This window comes from Falco punctatus (genome assembly GCF_963210335.1).
Source record: "Falco punctatus genome assembly, chromosome: 3".
NCBI classification, from domain to species: domain Eukaryota; kingdom Metazoa; phylum Chordata; class Aves; order Falconiformes; family Falconidae; genus Falco; species Falco punctatus.
The window spans coordinates 103,700,578-103,720,391 of NC_137582.1; the positions used below are offsets into that span (position 1 = coordinate 103,700,578).

Below are 19,814 nucleotides of genomic sequence, written 5' to 3' on the forward strand. Positions count from 1 at the left end.
GTTAGCTGTGTTAATTGGCTCGATCAAAAAGAAGCACTGTAAACTCTACATTTGAACTTGGCATTCTCTGCTTTGCAGTACGTTGCTGAATTAGTGGAAGAGCATGGTTCGTAGAAAAGGGTCATACGTTATCAGACCATCTGATGCAGCTGAAAAAATACAAGCTTCAGAGCATACAGAATTTTCCCCAAGAAATGGGCATCAGTGAAAAGCAAGGTGCACTTCAGTGCATTTTAGATGAGTTTATATAAATGCTCCAGCTCTTGTGTTCTGAGCTTTGTGACTTTTTCCAAAAACAATCTTACCTCAGTAACACTGCTGAACTAGAAGAGTCGCTGGTTGATTGGAATGTATTTTTTCTGCTCGATACTATTATTTTCAGTCCTTTTTGTCTTTGGAGCAAGACCCAGACCTCCAGTTCGGCTAACATTGAAAATGTCATTGTCAGTTTTCAATAAATATAATCTCTAAAATCTGCCTAAACTCAGAAGGCATGATCAGATGAAAATCCTACTGATACTTTTCTGTACTTGCACTGTTAATACTAATTTGGGGTACTGGAATCAGATTCCATGGATTTTGCATATCACAGAGAATGGAAGATGTAAAAAGGTATACTTGGGTATGCTCTGTCTAGCACAGAAGGTAAACACAGTAAGACTTGGGTGGAAGATGCTGTCTTCAAATCCAAACAAAACATTTTAAAAATGAGAAATAAGTTATGCAGAGGTGATGTTGTAAAGCATTTTTCAGTGATACCTGCATCTTGGGTTTCACTTGATTAGCCATAGATACATAACCGAGTATCTTTTTCCGAATTGCTGTTGGACTACACCTTGCAAACAGCTTGTGTTCAGATGGTTGCTGCATTAGCTAGGTTACATACAAATACAGGTTTGTTTTAATTGACTTTTATTGGTGGGTTGCATCAAATAGAAAGCAGAGGAAAGCACATACAGGAAAAAGCAGTGACAATGCTGAGTCTCTATAGAATTGTGTTAACTAAACTAATACACAATTTTCTCATTTGAACCTTCTTTTTGAGGTACTCTTCTAAATAAGTATTTACCCTCCATGTTATTAAGGGTTTGCTGCTTTGTATGTGTGTCATGGTTGTAAAGAGTAATGTCAGTGCTGCACAGCTGTACCGGTGCTGTGTCAGACACCCAGTGAAGCTAGCAGGATAGTTAAATTGTCCGACAAGAAGGCAGCAGGACAGTTAGATTGTCCTTCCTATATTTAAATTGCAGTGGCCCAGATTAAGATTATCTTGGATTAACATGAGACATTTTACCATGAAGTTCTCAGTATAAACTCTTGATAAACCACTAATTGTCCTTGGAGTTCAGAAGCTGAGTGTTGCTGATTCTGTTTTTAAATTCTTTTCACAGCTGCACAGAGCATGTCACTTATAAACAGTATCTACTGTCAGCTCCATCATTTTTCTTCCCCAAAGCTCTCAAACTTCATTCTTTTCTCTCTTCACATTTGTAATTGCAGTCCTATGCTGCTCTGGACATGGTCTGTGAAGAAGCAATGGACAACTGCTGTATTCCACTGAGAGCCTATGAATGCTCCGGCTTTCCCCACCAGTCACAAATAAAATACAGAAAAGCAGAAATGTATACTTACTGTTCAACAGCTTATTAATGAAGAAAGCATGAAGGTGTTCATGTAAGTCAGTGAGCAAGGGAACTGAAAAAAAAACCAAAACAGTTTACCAGCTTTCTGTCTGCCTTGTGTCTCAATGGTTCTAGAAAGTAGAACGGAAATCTGTCAGAATATTTTGAATGGCAGAAATGCTGTGCTGGATCAAAGAAGTTTTATACATTCAAAAAGCAGTAACTGAGGAAGAAAATACAGAACATCTGCCCTTGTGTCTCTTGCTTTACTGCCTGAAGGAGGGCAAAGGTAGTGAAGTCAAAAGGCTGGTTTTGTTCTATTTTTCAGCAGGGGAGGAGCTGTTCTTGTACATGCAAGCTCAATTCCCCATGGTTACAGAGGTTGGGAGAGCTACTTTACTGGTGGATGAGAGGCAACTAGGTCAGCTAAGGGTCTTGTGGTAACTGGTAACTGCAGTTGTTAGCTGGGGATGAAAAGTGTATGAAAGTCTTTTGCCTTCTCTTGCATTAGAATAACCTTAGGGTTGTTTTTTTGGTAGTGTGTGTATGGTTTGTTTTGGTTTAGTTGCTTGGGGTTTGGGTTCTGGGTTTTGTTTTTTTTCTCCAAAAATGTTTCAGTTCATGATGTTACGCGGTTTGGGGAAACATGTTTTTAGTAGGGGATTCTTGTGGATTTTCTGGGACTTGATGTTTCTGTTGTGTACATTCAGAATGTAAACTGGTGCTGGCAAGGTATTCTGCAGCATAAACTGTTGTGTGTGAAATCTTGTAAGCATCCCAAGCACATGAAGAGGTGCCTAGTGTTTTGGGCCTTGTGGGAAGGAAGCCCCTATTTTATTTTTTTCATGTGAAGAATACTTATCTTTTGGGCAAGTCTAAGTATCACTACAAATGAAACTGTGAAAGATGAGCCCTCATACAGTTGGCTTTCATGCACAGTTTGTGTCTATTATGAAACTTCTGATGCATCTCAGTGTACTGTTTTACATACTGTAATTGATTTCATTTGGACCTCTTCATTTGAAATGTTCCAACTCTTCATTCTAAGGTACACAGTGTTCCACTTTGGCTAATGATCTTTATTTCCTCTTTTGATAGGCTCTCTTATCACTACAAATGAGTATCCTTATGGGATAAGGCCAATAAACTACTTACATGTGTAAAACTAAGCCAGAAAAACATCTTATCTACATGAAAAAGGTACGTGAGGTACAGCTGAGAACTTTCTTAGTGGACTTCAGGTGTCCCACTTCCTTGTACCTCAATTCTCCAGATGAAACAAGCAATACAAATGAAAAAAACAACCATCCAACAGACACATAGTTTCCATTTGTATTGGAAACAAGTAGAAGGAAAGGAATAATCAGCTCGGGAGTTAAAAATGGGCAAGAGAAGAAATAGTTTAAATTCTGAATATTGTATACAGTTTTTTCTGGGGATATTTCTGAAGCCATGTCAATTGCAAAAAACCCCACAAATAAATTATGCTTTTTACTTGGGGGATATCTACTGCATGCTTCTGTACTTGTTTAAAATCCTGAGAGAGAGGTATATTTTATTTATATTTTGATTGGAAATTAAGCTAGGGAACTTGTAAAATTCCAACTTGTGGTTTAAATCCTTTTGTGTACTGTATAATTTTTCAGAAGGGTAGTTAATTGCTTGTCCCAAAATAAAATAAAATCTGCAAAGCAGTCTTTCTGTCTGTTTAGCCCCCTGAACTTGCTCAATGTGGAGCTGATAAGCAACTGTAAGAAATGGGAGAGTGAGTGACTATGAACAGGAATGAGGAAGGGTACATAGCCTTTTCATTATATGTGAGTCAAACCTTTTGCCAACTGTTTTTGCTGGTACAGTTTATGCTGAGTCTAAGAACATGACAAAAGGTTTTTTTTATATATATTGTCTGCGTAGTTGCACACAAATTCTAAAGGCTTTTATATAAGAAATGTAAAAGTGGGAGTGAAATTTGAATCCCGGGCAGCTGGTAAATCTGTCTTCAGGAATGCCACAGTGCTTTGGAGGAGGGGGAAGAAGTGATTCAACAACAGCGAACAAACATTTAGGAGAAGGCTGGCCTAGTGATACCTCAGAAAGATACCCTGTCAGATGGACTTGTGGAGTCCGTCAGCTCTGGAGACCCCAGGAGGACATGAGCTGTAAAGCACGCTGTGTCTCTAAGCTTACAGAGATACAGGTTTCTACAAATGCTCTAGTTTCTGCACTCCCAGGCCCCTTCATATTGTCTCAAACTACTCGGGAGAAGGAGCTCCTCAGAGTATTTTGTTAACACAAACAATTGTTGTTGAGAATTTTAAGTATGTTAGGGATGGGCTAGGGAAGGAACTGTGAAATGCAGGTCTAACAACCCATCCGATTTAGACTCCTGGGGCAGTATTTTCTTTGAAGAAATCAATAACCCTGCCTCCAAAGCAAACTGTCAAAACAAAAGCCCATTTGACTCCCCAGTTTCTCCTAGCATTTTAGCACTAGTGAAAAGTGTTGGTTATGTAGAGAAAATGATGAAAGGATATTACAAGAAAAACAAAAAATGTGAGAATAGCTGTTCTGCTGGCAATTCTTTAGTCAATAACATCTTTTGGAAGAAGTGTTGAAGGATGCTTAGCGGAATTTTATTGGGAGTATTTAACTGAAAATGGAGCCAGAGACTCAAATGGTGGGGGGATACTACCAGGTCCTGCAAAGCTTAAGCTACCAGCCTTGTTGTGATTGTAGTGCCTGTTAAAAGCTGCTTTTACTATCAAGTGATAATATGAAAAAGGACTTTGCATTGTCTAGGAAGTCTGGACTTGGCTACCTTCCCCCAGATAACAAAAAATTGTTCTTTTACTTCTGTTGTGAGCTCAGCAGAAGATGGAATGAGTTGGCATACTTATAATGAAGGCATATGCCTTTCCTTCCTGGATATAGCCTTTTATTATCCATCTTAAAAAGAGAAATGCTATAAATTTGTGCTGGCAACTATGGTATGTAATGGGGATGCCTTCATTTTAGTAAGATGCTGTATTTCCTTTTGCAAAGTGCAGTTTAGAATCCCTGCGAGCTGGGAATGTTACGTACTGTAAAATCTCTGCCTTCTAAGGAATTACCTTTTGTATGCAACATGCAGCTGAAAAGAACATTTCCAATACAGAATAATAGCTTAGCATTTTCAGTCCTAGGAACAACTGTGTAAGGCCATGTCTTTATTAAATTTATGATCTGTAACTGGATGCCTGTTTCCACACTTTATTTCCACTTTACTCTTGTACCTTATTCTTTTTCTGTACTTCCTGCCTCCCTGAAACACACATCTCTCTTCTCCCCCCCTCCTCTTTCCAAGTCTCAAGTCTTAATTATTTAGAGTAGGGAAGAAGATATCAGGGCAGTATAATTCGACAAGATTCAGATTACATCCCCTGATGAATAGCAAATGTACAATGGCAACTTGTGTGAATTGCATAAGAAAACAATGGCATTTTGAGAATGGCCTTGAATTGAATACAGTTCAGGCATGCATACCTAAGAAAGGATCTCTGCCATCAGTTACGTTCAGGCACCTGTGTGCAAAGTGCTCGACGTTCTCTGCAGAACAATGGAATTCTTTTAATACTGTAGTCTTAGGATTGTCGAAACCATTGATTTACTATCTTTAAAGCTAAAGCCAGTTATTGCTAAGAGTGATCTGCAAACCCCTGAAGTGACCGTAAATCTCTCATGTGGTAATGCAGCAGACCACAGGCTTGCAAGCAGTAAGTGCAAGCAGCAAACCCTTTCAGGTGTACACAAGTTCTTCCACTGAAAGGCTCTGTGAGGTCCCCTTTGCTTTTGTGGAGCGTTGTGTGTTAGAGATCTTAGCAGGGAAGCTGGCATTAGAAATCCTGAATTATTACTTTGACTTAGCCGGTAAGAAAGTTGCTTTCCCAGCAGTTGTTCTGACTCATACTGCCAGCTGACTTAAAAGACAGTGAGTTTCACCACCAGTCTGCTTGAAGAAATATTTTGAATTCAAATACAAAACTTCTTTTCCCCCCTTTTACAATGTTTTAATTGCTGTGAACAGGATGATGGACCACAGAGTTCTTCTGTACCTTCTGTAGGGTTTGTTCTATTCCAAGATGAAATGTTGAGTCCAAAGTCATAGAGGAGTATTTCTTACCTGATTATTCTTTTTTTTCTTTTGGGAAATTGTCTCTGTTTTTTCTCATCCCTCTGCAGTAGTGCAGTTAAATGAGTGTCCCAAAGAACTAGGGGCTCTAATTGTTCTTCAGCTTGCTAATAAGTGGCACCCTTTTAAAATCACAGACCATTAAAACAATCTTGGTAAATTGCAGAGCATGGCTGGTTGGCTCCATTGTAGTATTTTGATTCCTTCTGTAAAACAGCTTGCAGGAGTATTCACCCCTATGGAAGGAGTGACTTGATACCCAATTGGCTGCTATGTAAAACACTGTAGAGTCATAAACACTACAACTACAGGCCGACAGGGATGAGTTGACTGAGTCGGAATGCAAGACCTCAAGTGGAAACACTTTTAATTAAGGTATGAATATTTAATTCTTATTCATGGAAGAAGAAAACTGGAAGATACTCTGAAAGGCCTGTGCAAAAGCAGGGGTTTTAAGTAGATTGATCTGGAGAGTTTTCTCCTTCCAGTAGCTGAAAGTAGAAGTCATTCTGGATTCATTAAGATGTGCCTAGGTGAGTTCTGCTTTTATCTATTGAAAGAAAAAAAAATGCCTTGGCCTTCTGTCAACCCTGAATGTTAAAATCAACAGACACCAAGAAAGATAATCAAGTAGTTTGTATACTGATTTTTCAGAAACATTTGGTTATGATTTTCTCTTCACCTACAGTTTGTTAAAAGTGTGGGGGGAAAAAAGTAGAAAGTGTAAGCTTTATGGATTTATTCACTTCCAAAAGTTGGGCTTTGAGGAGAATATTCAATATTCAGAAACCTGTAAAGGTCTTGAGCCAGTAAGATTTCATAATGAAAATCTTCCAGGTGCAAGCAGATTGTAAACTGATTTCCTGTTAACTGTTTTGTCATGATTAAAACATTCTAAGTATTTTATTAAAATGAGTATTGTTTCATTGGTTTGGTGGCACAGTAGTATACCAGGGACTAAATGACACAGGCTGATATGTAAGTACATCAGTAGTAACAGTTGTATTGGTGGTATAGATGTTATGTGATCATATGTAAAACTAGATGTAGTTGTTAGTATGGAGTTATTGCAGTCCTGCTCCAGTGGAATAGCAGTACTGATGAAATCTGCATGTAGATTTTCAGGCCTTGATAGCTTAGATGTACCTGATGAATTAATTTAATGTTATTTAGTGGGTTAAGTTTTACAATATTCATGCCAGAATGAACGAAACAGTGTTTTAATGCTTCCTCTTCTGTTCTGGTGCATAGTCCAGAGTTTAAACTGCTCTAGGACTTGGTTTGAATTAAGTTGCCAGATTTTCCACTGACATAGCTCTGGTCCTCATATATTCCATCCTGCTCAGTTCTGGGGATGACTTTGGGACAGCGATGAACTGGCAAAAAGTAATCTTTCAAGTTGGGTCAGTCAGTGACAAGTGTGTTTAAGGCTTAAGTCAGTGGTATGCTGCTCCTGTAATTTAACTGTCTCTGAAACTGATGGCTAGGGAAGAACAACACAGGAGTGTCCTGTAACACAGGAATTGGTTTGCTGTGTTGCTGGACACTGGGTCTCCTGTAGAGTTAACAGAATGGTTGAGGTTGGAAGGGACCTCTGGAGATCATCTGATCCAGCTTCCCTGCTCAGCCAGGGCCACCTACTGCTGGTCACCCAGGACCGTGTCCAGGCAGCTTTTGGACATCTCCAGGGGTGAAGGCTCAGACTCCACAACCTCCCTGGGCAGCCTGTGCCCGTGCTCGGCCACCCTCACCATGAAAAAGTGTTTCCTGACTCTCAGAGGGACCCTCCCGTGTTTGTGCCCACTGCCGCTGGTCCTGTCACCGGGCACCCCTGAGAAGAGCCTGGCTCTGTCGCCTTTGCACCCTCCCACCAGGTGTTTGTACGCACAGATGAGATTCCCCTGAGCCTTCTCTTCTCCAGGCTGAACAGTCCCAGCCTCTCCTCATGGAGAGAGGCGCCAGTCCCTTAGTCATCTTGCTGGCCCCCCGTTGGACCTTCTCCAGCATGCCCGTACCTCTCACGTGCTGGGGAGCCCAGAGCTGGACGCAGGGCTCCAGGCGCGGCCTCACCGGTGCCGGGCAGGGGGGAAGGATCCCCTCCCTCAGCCCAGGAGCAATTCCTTGCCTGACACAGCCCTGGATACCCGTCCGGCCGCTTCTCTGCTGCAAGGGCACAGCACTGGATCATGGAAAACTTGGTGTCCACCGGGACGCCCGGGTCCTTCCCTGCCCAGCCGCCTTCCAGCCAGTGGCCCCCAGCACATCCCGGCTGGTGCCTGCGGCCGCTCCTCACCAGGTGCGGGACTTTGTGCCTCTCCTTGCCGAGCCTCCCCGGGCTCCTGCAGCCCGTCCCTCCAGCCTGCCCGGGTCCTGCGGGATGGCAGCACAGCTCTGGCCCGTTGGCCACCCGCCCAGAGCTTGTGCCGTCATCCGCCTCGCTGGGGGTGTGCTCTGCCCACCCTCCAGATCACAGATGAGGCCGTTGGACAGGAGGGGACCCAGCGCGGAGCCCCGGGGTACGGCACTAGCCACCGGCCTCCAGCTGGGCTCTGTGCCGCTGGCGAGCACTGCCAGGGCCTGGCCATCCAGCCTGTGTCCAACCCACCTCGCTGTCTGCTCGCCTGGGCCCTGCACTCGCAGCCTTGACCGTGCCAAAGGCCCTGCTGAAGGCCAGTGGACACTGCCCACTGCTGTCCCCACACCTACCAGGCTGGGCATTTAATCATGTAAAGTTAACCAGGTGGGTCAAGCATGACTTCCCCTTGTCGAAGCCATGCTGGCTACTCCGACGACTTTCTTGTCCTTCATGTGCCTGGAAATGATTTCTAGAATTAGTAGCTCTATTAGGCTGCCGATCCTGGTCTTTGGATTAGCAGTGTTCATACATGGATGAGCCTTCATTCACATCCTATCTCGTCAAAGAAAGCAGCTCTGCTGCATGTTGTTTTGATGGAATCAGTATGCTTTGATTAACTGGAGCAAAATTGCATGCTAATACGGAGGCCAGACGGTGGCCACAATGGCCGTGCTATCGTAAATTAACGGAAGGGATGACAAGGTACCAGCATAAAGTTCAGCTGTCTTCAAACCTGTGTGCTTTCTGGTTGGAATAGCTGCAATTTTCTGATCCAAATGATTTTCACTTCTGTCACCCACTCTTCTGCCTTCTTTCAGCTGATGCAGCTTGAGTTCCATCTCTTATTTTAGACAAACCATTCTCCAGGACGAACTGATATTCTGACAGATGGTATTACTTGGTGGGGATGTGCGGTGAGACCTGTCAACTGGCAGTACCAAGCTCAAGCAGGAGCTGGTTCAGCAGGAATGTGTGTTAACCTGGAGGTGGTGGTTGCAGTGTTCCCTGCTATAGAGCCTCTCTCTATAGAGCTTCAAGAGGACAGTTTTTCTCTTGGGCAACCTGTCCTCAGGGGGACTCATCCAGTGGCTCTGCGTGTTGTCCTGTGGAGTACAGTGTATCTTAGGGGTGTTAAATTTAGGGGTATAAAAAGAACATGCCTAGCAAGGTTTATTTTTTCCTTGTTAAGGTGGCGTGGATGGACAAGACGAACAGTCAGCATCGCTTTGTTCTCTTTAACGTTAGGCTTAAGTATCCCTTGAAATCAGGGAGCCACCTTTCTGTCTGCTTCTGATAATCCTAAAAATCTTCATTTTATCTGGGCTTTTAAAATATGGATTATGTATCTGCTAGTTGCTGCATTGTTGCTGATTTGCACATGGTTATACCTAAGAGGTTTAAAAAACCAGTATGGTGCAGCTATCCACAGCTGCAGAGTTTGAAGTGCTTTTCTATTTTAGTATTTACCTTTTTTTTTTTTTTCTCTTTACTTTAGTGTTCCACAGCAATGCAGCAAAATCTTGTGAGTCAAGACAAGAACAAAAGATAGGTTGTAAAACAATGAAGGTGGTAGCTCACTCGGGCCAGCTATCAAAGTGGTTGTGTACCATACATTAGAGCCTGAAACCTGTATCCTGCAGTGCTGAAAACTTAGATTGCTTATGCAGCAAAAGTGTCTGGAAAGAGAAGGCTAGTTTTATTACTTTCTTCTTGATGCTATTTAGAAAGAAGGTTTGCACTGTTCCAAAACTTTATTAGAAATAAAGAACATAGAAGTGTAGTTTCTGAACTTGGTGTTTTTTCACATTTTTTCCACAGTGTGCTAGATAGGGCATTGAAGTCAGTGAAAGATAAATGCTTTGTAGTTTTCCTTCCCATTCCCCCCAGCTCAAGTTAATTCATCAGTTTTCAGACATTCTCTGAGTATGAGGTTACTACACTTCACGTGAGTTCAAAGAAAAAAGGTCTGTTACATTTATCATGGAGTTAAGGGGAACAGCAATTCATTAGTACATAATACATTGATCTTATTTGCAAACTTCTGTTCCCTAGCATTTCAGTAAACAGAAGTACATCTTGTTTTCATGTCTTGTGCTGAAGAAAATAATTAAGTGAAAAGCTAAAGCTTTTTGTTTTGAGACAAATCTATTATTTTTGAGCACTCAATAAAGCATCTTCATTCTTCAGCCTTTCCTAAGGAATGAATGCATCACAGTTGACCTTACTAAAAAACAGTTTTCAAGACAAGTTGACTTAGTGTTTGAAAGCTTAAGGATGTAAAACAGCAGGGGAAAGTATGAAGTTCATTCTGTTTATTGTGATTTAGAAGTAAAGATTAAAACCAGTCCAAAATAAACCTGCCACCGTAGATGGAAACTCTGCTTGTGTGTTGGGTACTGAAGCTCTTTACAGCAGGAAAGACATACCCAAAAGTAAGGATGAATGGTCTGTAGCTGTAGTTTCTTTACTGCCTGGTGTGGCATCTGTTCTCCGTCATGTGATGGAGGATCCCGATGAGCTGAATGAAAGTCAGTAGAATGTTGGCTATATGCTCTCACCTGATTAAGTAAGGTAGGACTACAGGCAACAGTAGTGTTTGTGCTGTAGTGCCTAAAACACAGTACCTGGGGCTGAAAGAAGGCTGGTAAATTGCCCCATACTTCGGGAGCTGCTTATCAGTTAAGAATATGATGGAAGTACAGATAAATCATTAGGCAGATTCATTTCCTGAGAAACTAAACACTCATAACTGAGATGGAAATAGTAAAATATATCCTGTATATCATATGTTTACTTAGATGCTAGTGAACATGGCAGAAAGTGGAGAATCCATAGATTCAAGGAAAATTCAGCTGAAACTTGGCTTCTGTCTTGACAGGTGTTCTCCCCCCCTCCCCATCAGGACTAGCAGTATATTTGGGTACAGGATTTTAGAAGATTAATGGAAAAAAAATATTTTAGCAGAAAATTAAGAAGTTTGGTTGTTCACAACACTTCATGTTTTAGAACAAAAGCAGGACTGTCCAACCTGCATTTTTTTATCTTGCAGTTGATATAAGGCAGTGTCAGTTCAGCTAGGTCTTTGTCAGGCTCATGCTTTTCTGTTCCAGCATTTATTTACCAGAACCTATCCTGGCATTTACATGTATGTGAAGATGCTACAGTAATCCTTTTAGAATTAAGTCTACATATATAATTTTTTTCAGTTACAAGCTTTCTCTCACAATTTATCTGTATGTAAATAACTTAACTCTCTTTACTGGACGTGAGCCAGCAATGTGCACTTGCAGCCCAGAAAGCCACCCATGTCCTGGTGGCATCGCTGGCAGGTGGAGGGAGGGGGCTGTGCCCCTCTGCCCGGGTGAGACCCCCTGCAGTGCAGGGGGCCCCAGCACAGGACAGACATGGACCTGTCGTAGCGGGTCCAGAGGAGGCACAGAAATGCTCCGAGGGCTGCAGCAGCTCTGCCGTGAGGGAAGGCTGGGAGAGCTGGGGTGGCTCAGCCTGGGGAAGAGAAGGCTCCGGGGACACTCACTGCTGTAGCGATAGGACAAGGGGGAATGGCTTTAAACTAGAAGACGGCAGATTCGGACTGGATGTGAGGAGGAAATCCTTGATGATGAGTGTGGTGGGGCAGTGGCACAGGTTGCCCAGAGAGGCTGTGGGTGCTCCATCCCTGGGAACATCCAAGGCCAGCCTGGCCGGGGCTCTGAGCATCCCGATCCAGCTGAAGGTGTTCCTGCCCATGGCAGGGGGGCTGGGCTGGATGGCCTTGGAAGGTCCCTTCCTACACAAACCATTCTGTGATTCTATGATTCTACTGAAGTTTAGCTCATGTATGTGGTAACAGAAGTAAAAAAAGAGGCAAAAGTGCACAGGTGTAACATTGGATGCATACTGAATTCTTATTGCTCCCCAAAAATGGGTTTTTGCACAGATGTTTTTAGGAATATATGCAAACTTTATCCTATGTCAGAAGGGATCTGACTATATAAAGGACATTTTCCTGTATAAATCAAAGAATCCAGTGTTGATATGACTTTGTACTGTGTATCATGTTTAGTCTGCGTATGACATTCTGGGATTTTTGTTTCAGTTAGGAAGAGAATTGTGTCTGGTTTCTACATTCCTTTTTTCAAAGGAAACAAGTAGTAATCTTCAGTAACTGAAAGGTTTTGAGTTGTGAGCTGCTTCAGCACTACTTTAGCTGTTTGGTGTTTTCCCCTCCTTTTTCTTTATTCACTGCGGAAAATCAGTTTAAACTGATCTCCATGTGAATTTCCTTCTGCATGCTGACCTTTCTCATTTTTCCTGTGTGTGCACTACAGAACACAAATGCATAACTGAATAAACAGCTGTCTTATCATCACTTTCCTACCCCATTTCGAAACATCAAACCTAGTTTCCATGCACTACATCTTGCAGTATAAGGATACTACTTAAACTACTGTTCTTCCTGCTCTTATCGTAGTGTACTTCACCTCTCAAACGAGATAATGAAAGTATGAGAGTTAACATATTACTTAATCAGAAAAGCTGTGAGGACAAAAATCAAAAGCCATGTTAAAACTCATTGAATTATAGCAGTATCTCAACCATTTGCAAGAAAAAAATCAGAGTGGTATAAAATAAGCTGCACTTTGCTTTTTTTAAATATGTGGGAAAATAAACTGTACCTGGGTTTCTGAGCAAAATTCCTTCCTTTATAGGCAGGAATGAGTGCAGTCAGTAAGGAAGCATGTAACATCTTCGGCTTTCTGTTGCCTAAGCCAGAAACTCCCAGGTTTGATTGGTGAAAACAGTGCTTTCTTAACCCTTCCATGGAACAAATACAGAGTGCCAGTATTGCAGCACGATATTCCTTATCTGTTTCTTTCCTACATATCACCTTGCTCAGTTCCTTACCATCTTCCTTGTGACTAGCACTGCTGATCTTAAAAGAGCCATTCTGTCATTAAGTAAAACTCTGCAAAGGGAATTGTATATGGAGAAATAGGTGAGTGAGAAGTGATTTCTCCAGCATTCTGATAGAAGGAAGTTTCCACTTGCTTCTCCATTTCCTGACAAAGCTTTAGAACAGGGGTCCTCAAACTATGGCCCGCAGGCCGGATATGGCCCCCCCAAGGGTCCTCAATCTGGCCCCTGGTATTTACAGACACACACCGCCCCCCCCCCCCCCCCCCCCCCCCCCCCCGGTTTAGCCGCAGATGACTGCCTGCCACTTCATCCACGCACTGGCTCCCTGTTTGAAAGGTTTGAGGACCCCTGCTTTAGAATTTCAAGTCTTTGGAATTCCAAATCCTTCACTCAGGAGCTTCCACAGACCTATAAAAAACTTAGGGAAAGACACTATCCTTTATCTGTTGTCATTCTGGGCACTTTATGAGAATAGGGAGCATTTCTCTTGAAAGTGTTTCTAACTTGTTAATTAAAAATGTCATCTAGAAAATCTGAAATTACCAAATTTCTGGCACATGTAAACAACATACTTGAGTTTCTGAAATTACATACAAGAGTTGTAATGCGTCCTGAAACTCTTACCAAGCTGCTGGAGCCTTTCCTCCAACATAAGTCTAGTAAAATTTTGAAGCCTTGCAGGGTGTACAGTAGTATTCACTTTCAGTGGAAACTAGCCAGGTATGTTTTCTTAACTTATCTCACATTAAATATGTTTTCTGTTTTAAGCAAGAGCTACTTGACATCTATGATAATTTTTTTTTAATTGTTTGTGGTCATCACTGCTAGATTTGAAAACCCTAATGCTTACTTAATTTACTTCCACTGTAATTCCATGCTATTGCAGTTATACTACTTAAAATCTTGCCAGGGTATCTTGTAGGGGGTAGGAGGCAAGGCAGTCTATCAAGGCATGGAAAGAAGTTCTTTTTAAGGCTTTGACTTGGATTAGCCTTCATAGCTATTGCCCCTAGCCTTAGGCTTTAATTATGTCCCTCATTAACAGGCAGCAATCCTTACTGTGCCCTGCAAGAAGTAGTGCTGTAGAAGTCCCTACAGTATAAGGAAATTTTCAGAGTTTCAGTGTACTATTGGGATTCATTACATTATTCCTTCTTCAGCTTTTTTTTTTTTTTTTTTTTCTTCTTTCTACAGTGGGCCTGAACCAAGGAGGAGTGGTTCTGGTCTGTGTTAAGGCTTTGGTAATTATTTGCACAATTTATTGTGACACTAGAACAACTGTTTCCATTTAGCACTAGTAGTTAGTTTCTTTGCAGTTCTTTATCTGTATGAGCAAAAGCCAAAGCATTCTCAAAGGGAGACCTTTGTTTTAATTCATTTATCATATTAAAATGAAGGTCAAAAGGAAAAGATATTCTAAAATTCATAGTGTGAAATGAGATAACTTAGCATATGTTGGCATTTATTTACCTTAGTTCTCCCCGTGTTACTGGGAAATAGTTTACTATTTTAAAAATAAAAAATTGCTTTCAATATCTGTCCATAAATTTCAGTGAATTTTTGAAGGTAACTTTAAAGCTAGAGCAGCTGCAAGGTATACTGTTAATAGAAAGTAAATTCTACCTTGTTTTCATGCCCCAAAATGCTCTTTAAGTTTATACTGTAAAATCAGATTTTTAGACCTCAGGCAATTGTTTTAGTCAATACTACCTTAATAATCAGAAAATTGCCACTAATCCTGCTTACAGTTGTTGCTGACCCTTTACCATGTAATTGGAAGAGGTTATGACAGAAACATGCTGGTTTTATTCTTTCTTATACAGAGTCATTCTATGTAACGTCCTTCAGCTGTGCTTCTTTATGGAATATCATAAATGTACTAACAGCATCCTAACCATGGAAAACTCATAGTAACCCATAACTGAGTTCAGTCTGTGAGGAATATTAACTTGAGCAAGAAGATTCTTTCAAACTTAATTCTAATACCTTTGCATAGGAAATGAAGCAGTTTTAGGATACTTTTGCTGTCCTGTTTTATATCCTCTACTATACTTCAAGGTGTTTCTAATGTGTACTTTGCTCTCATTTTGAAATATTATTTTTGACTGTTCCCATTTTTCTTTCAATGCCATTCAGTTGCATAAGGGCCAAATGCTACCACACTTGCAGTGCAGTGGGACTGCTCCTTCAAAAAAGGGCTATTTGGCATAATTATGATAACTTCACTGTTTAAACTTCATTATGTTCTAAGTGCTTATAGCGGTAATAGTTGCTTACTCACACACTTCTTTGAATTTGACTTGGGGCTATCTTGGTATGTTATGACCTATCAACTGGGAACCTTGACCTGTATGTTGGTTGCATATTTAACTGCTAAAACATGTTGTTAATTGTTCACCTACAAAGAACAGTGACCTAAAATTTCCTGTTTAATGAGCTCATTACAATGCTGTACACTTTGTAAATGGTGATCATTACATATGTGACAAAGCAAGCTTTCTTGAGCTGGATAAAACCAAACTCAAACCAGTTCATCTAAACAAATGAAATAAAGGGCTTTGTGCCTTGCTTAGGAAAAATAGGTCCAAGATTAAGTATGAATAGTATTAATTGTCATGTTCTTGTAGTGTATGTTAAGACAGTACCCAAGGACCTATACCAAAAATGGCTTTTACTGCTTGTTACACAATACACGTATATTATATCTCTTTCTTCAGATACAAAATACCTCTGAGATAAAATATATCAGAGTTTTTTTCAACAAATCTTTCAATTTGTGTTAGATTTGGTAAAAAACATAAGGTACTGATTAATAAAACCATTTAAGATTTGTCTAAGTAATACTGTGTAGAAGTTAGTAAAAGCTTTTCCTTCAAGGGTTTTTTACCACTTGTATACAAACAATTCATAATGGCAAAATCAATTCATAAGACCTGCAGAACACTGTTGTTGCAAGGTGCACAAAACAGAATCTAAAGGACTATAAAATATGCTATCAGTCTCCTGACCAGGAAAAAAAACAACTGAGTGCACTTTGTTGATAAAGATTAGAAAGGCAAATACAAGTAATAATGATCGACTTCAGCCATATCAAGTCTGTTCAAACACTTCCTGGACAGGCTGGAAAAGCAGTTCCTCGACGCTTTGAGTCTTTACTTCAACCAAACCACTCTTAGAACACAGTGGAAGATTTATATTTCCCCCCACCTGCTTGATTTAGGCCCAAATTTATCTGCTAATAAGACAGGGGGTAGAACAGTTACCAGGTAAGGAAAGAACAAGATAAAAGTATGAAACTATAAGAAGGTTGTTTGTGGAAGTCCGTAGAGTTTAGGGTTTGGACTAGTCTTATACAGGATTTTGTTTTTTTTTATATTTTTAAATTGCCACCGCACAAAGAGGCAAGATATCCTACCAAAGGTTTCTGGTTACACGTTCCCTAGGCATTATTAGTATTTGTGTAGATATGCCTATTGTACTACCAAAAAAAACCCAACCAAAAAACCAAAACCAAACACCCCCCACCCCCCCAAAAAAAAAACAAACAAAAAACACCCAAAAAAACCCACCTTGAGGACTAGGGGAAGGGATGACATACAGTAATAGCACGGGCAGTTTCACTCAGGGGCCAATGATGAGACTTTCCGCATGAGGCTATGAATGAGAAGAGGTATACATCTGTATGAAGTGAATACAGGAGGACTGTGAGTCGCTAGTGTGACAATGAATCAGGATGTAGCTGAACTATAGATTGTGATAAGAAATTATTAATGCTGTTGGACCTGCTTCTGCTGTGACTCATGCAGAATGCAGTCTGTATTTCTGATCGCTCTGAGCCCACAAAGGTGAACACAGATTGAAATAGGCAGAACTGAAGACTGAAAATAAGTAGTTTAGTTTAACAAACCAAAGACAAGCAATAAAGAGAGAGTTAACGTTTCTCTCTGTGCCTATGTAATAGGAAGCGAGGGATTTAACGTTAGGGGAAAATAATTATTTAAGAAAATTGATATCACTGTCACAAAGCAAAATGGATATAAAATAGTTGTGAACAAGCTCAGGCTAGAAATAAGAACGAAGGCTTTAGCTGTCTCTATGTGATGAGGGCTGCTGGTGTGCCTTCACATAGGCTTAGCTGGAGCTAAAATCCTCTGAAATGAGGATTATTAAATGTGGTGGTGTGATAATGGAGGGCCTGGCAACAGGCAACACAACCAAATGGCTTTTGTAGTTCTTACAGTTATAACTAAAATTCCTAGAACTTCTGTGCAGGCTACATAAGCAACAGTAATTAGTTGGAAGGTATGGCTATGCAGGCAAGAAATTGTGTTTGGTAATGTGGCAAGGGTAGAAAACCTATGTAGTCAAGTCATGAAGGAAATCTTAGTGATCCAGTACAACTGAGGTCAATGCACAGGGGTGCAAAACTGGCATGTCATGTGAAAATAGTAAGAGTTACACGGGTAGAGCAGAAAATGAAAGCCACGTGAGTATAAAGAAATACCAAGTACAGCAACTGCAGAAAGTTCATTAGAGAACTGGTAGGTGGGCAGGACTATTGAGAAGTAAAGGGAGCCGTAACAGAAGATAAAGAGAAATTTAGATATGGGGAACTTCACTACATAGGAAATTGTATCAAAAACCTTCTCCGAGTAGAAGAGTGGAGTAAGTAGAAAGCAGAAGAGCATGCTCTTGAACAAATACATGAAACTTAGCAGTTAAAACCAAATATGTAGGACAAGTAGCAAAACCTCTGGAGAAATTTGAGATTAAAGCTGTAGAGGTATAAAGAAAGTTGTCCATCAAACAGAAAACAAGGTGACTGAAGAAGAGAGTTATCCTTCCTTTAAAAAAAACACCAAACCCCCCCCAAAAACAAAAGGAGAAATGAAAAAAGAGAAACACTAATGGTCATTATTGTTAAGTGATTTTTCTAAACAATTGCAACAGTGAAGTTTCCTAAGGAGTCAGTACTGTCTGCTGTTTCAGAAACCCTTACTGCTGGTCAGGACTAGGTGATGTGCCGAATGAAACTGGCATGCCTTGCGCTCAGTATCATGAGAGAACCACAGAGAACAATACTACAGGCAGTCAGTAAAGATCAGGGATTACATGAGATTGTTAGTAAACCAAGAGTTAGAAGTGATTTGCTCAGCTTCTTTTTAGATGTTGGGGAGGTCAGGGTATCTGGATCTCCTACATACAGAGCTCAATGAGGAAAAATTGTCAAACACTAACAGTTCTCTCCATCCCAGCATCTACACACAGTTCATACACCATGAATGCTGCAGTTTCTGCCCAGGGGCTTGCATAGGCTATGTCATGCATTCCTACAGCACTGCAGCTGCTTGCTTTGTATGGCAGGTGCAACTGGTCAGTCTGAGCTGTGCTTCCCTGGCTGCAGCTAATGCTTGGCGATAGGGAGCAAGACAGTGGCCAGGGATGTATGCCTTTTCAGGATAGTGGAAACAGAATGATCCCTTCTTGAAAATGTATGTTCCATATTATATTTTAGATAGTGTGGCCATTCCCTAGTCAGGTAGACCAACATAATAGGAATGAACTGGGACTTCCCAGAGGCTTTTGGACTGTATTACTGCCCAGCTACAATTGATCAAATTAGTTCACAAACTGGTATTTGATTATACTTTGAACTATTACGCAGGCAAGGTAAAGCAGATTTTTCCATGTGTGCTAACGGAATATACTTTGTATTTAGGATTATTTTTTTTTATAAGTGATAATGTATATCTGCAGAAGACGCTAGTGAAAAAACCTGCAGAAAGGGTAGAACTAAACAGTTTTTGAATAGAATCCCCACTTGGTAATACTAAGGAGAACGTTAACAGGTAGATAAGAAACAAAAATTTCATGCTTGCTGGTCAAACCGGAAGATGTTTAGAAGAAAGATTTCCCTTTGGGCTGAATATTCTTTTGTGGAATTGATTTATGACTTCTCTTGAGTAGCTTCTGTGCTGTGCCATTACAGGAACCTGATTATATACTGCCTTGGAGATACTATTGTTTGCATCTCTGTAAAGGTAAAGAATCACAAAGAAACTTGCACCATTTTGCTCTTAACTTTGGTCAGTGGCAAGGGTTCTCACCAATTACAGAGAATGAAGTCTTGGATCTCTGGTTAGAAACATTCATGGCTTGATATACTCTGATAACTTCACCTTTATAAGTGAAGACAAAGTCAGAACTGAAAAATAGACTAATAGCATACTCTCAGTGCAGATTTGACTGACTAGCAAAAAATGCATGTGGTAGACCCCACACCTGTCACTTGCAGTGGTAGGAGGAGCTGAGAAATGTTTGCAAATTTGTATCTGTTGTAACTAACAGATGCTCTTGGAGAGAATTTGGAACCAAATACAGGAAAACCCTACTTCAGAAAACCTTTTTTGTGTGTGTCTACAAATACGAAGTAAATTGAGCATGAATTGTATGTTATCTCTTTTTTAATTGTTCTTTGATTTATTATTCTTGCTATTTAATCAGTCCTTTCTGTCTTCATTTCCTTTAGTGAATGAGAAAAAGATTATTTTGTTGAATCGCTTCTTGCAAAGCAATTTCAGATGGCCTTAGAAAGCAACAGATAGTTCACTGAATATTGTAAATTCCACTGAAGGATTTAATCTAAGTTACCACATTTTTAAAAGGTGATAATAAATAACTTTTTAAAGCGTATTTTTCTTTGAGTCAAAAGAAATGTGTCCCAGTCATCAAGTCATAGACTTCTAATTTG

General features: G+C 40.6%; 1 protein-coding gene across 1 annotated transcript in view; it reads left to right on the forward strand.

The window, feature by feature from the left end:
- The window catches only part of SLC9A3 (solute carrier family 9 member A3), a 101,143-nt gene that overhangs the window by 51,904 nt on the left and 29,425 nt on the right, over nucleotides 1–19,814 (forward strand). The gene's annotated exons all lie outside the window — the stretch shown is intronic.